Here is a 1,141-nt window from a genome sequence, read left to right on the forward strand (position 1 = left end):
CAATATGGTCACCCAACACTAAACAATAGCCTCTACCTCAATAGGTAGAAGATCCAAGTGGCTGGCTCACTGCTGCCAACTAGTGGTCAGAGGCTGAACTGCAACATAAAAATGAACGGTTGGCAGGAAAGTTGACATTTTAAACCTTAAAAAAAATCGATACAGGGCTTTAGAATATCGATACAGTATCGGCAAATGAACTATCGTGATATTTCAGTGTATCGATATTTTCTTACACCCCTACTTTGAAATAAAAAAAATAAATCTTAAATAAAAGTTCCCGTGCGCAAATCCCTTCATCTGCTTCCTCCTCAGGACCCTGACCCACACAGACCCCTCCCTCACCCATAGACCCCTCCCTGACAACACAGACCTCTCCCTGACCCACAGACCCCTCCCTGACCCAAAAAAGAGAATAAATACATAGGTATTCGTCAAATGACGTTACACAAAAGTGACAGGTGCCACGCCCCCTTTAAGGCGGGACTTCCGGTCAAGCTCGACTTCCGGTCCCCCTCCCTCTGTCCCCCTCTTCAGTTCCTCTTTTCATTTACCGTAACCCTACCCCCTTGACCACAAACATCCTGTTTTGAACAGATATTTGGGTTATTGCATAAAAGTTTGACCTGTCATAACCCTACCCCTCCCTCCTTCCCGCTCTTCAGTTCCTCTTTTCATTTACCGTCACCCTAACCCTGACCACAAACATCCTGTTTTGAACAGACGTTAGTCTATTGCAAAAGTTTGACCTGTCAAGTGTAAAAAGTTTTCGTCAAACCGATCCATCGTCCAATCACCTCTTGTTTTAAGCATCAGATCCCACCCCTTCTCGGTTCGTGATACGTTTAAAAGAACATGTCTCAGTCTGTCAGTACTTCCATCAGCGAGAAGACCCCCATTGTGTTCGGCACCGTTGCATGTCAGCAGCAGCAGAAGTGAAATTTACAGGTTCGTAATTGTTTTATTCAGTGTTATTCTGTTAAATGTATTTATATATTTTTTAAATGTACTCTGTCTGTCTGTACTTTCATCAGCGAGAAGACCCCCGTTGTGTTCAGCAGCGTTGCGCATCAACAGCAGAAGCGGAGTTTTTGCATAAACTAAATTTACAGGTTTGTAATTGTTTTATTCAGTGTTATTC

Source organism: Austrofundulus limnaeus, unplaced genomic scaffold, assembly GCF_001266775.1.
Source record: "Austrofundulus limnaeus strain Quisiro unplaced genomic scaffold, Austrofundulus_limnaeus-1.0 Scaffold409, whole genome shotgun sequence".
NCBI classification, from domain to species: domain Eukaryota; kingdom Metazoa; phylum Chordata; class Actinopteri; order Cyprinodontiformes; family Rivulidae; genus Austrofundulus; species Austrofundulus limnaeus.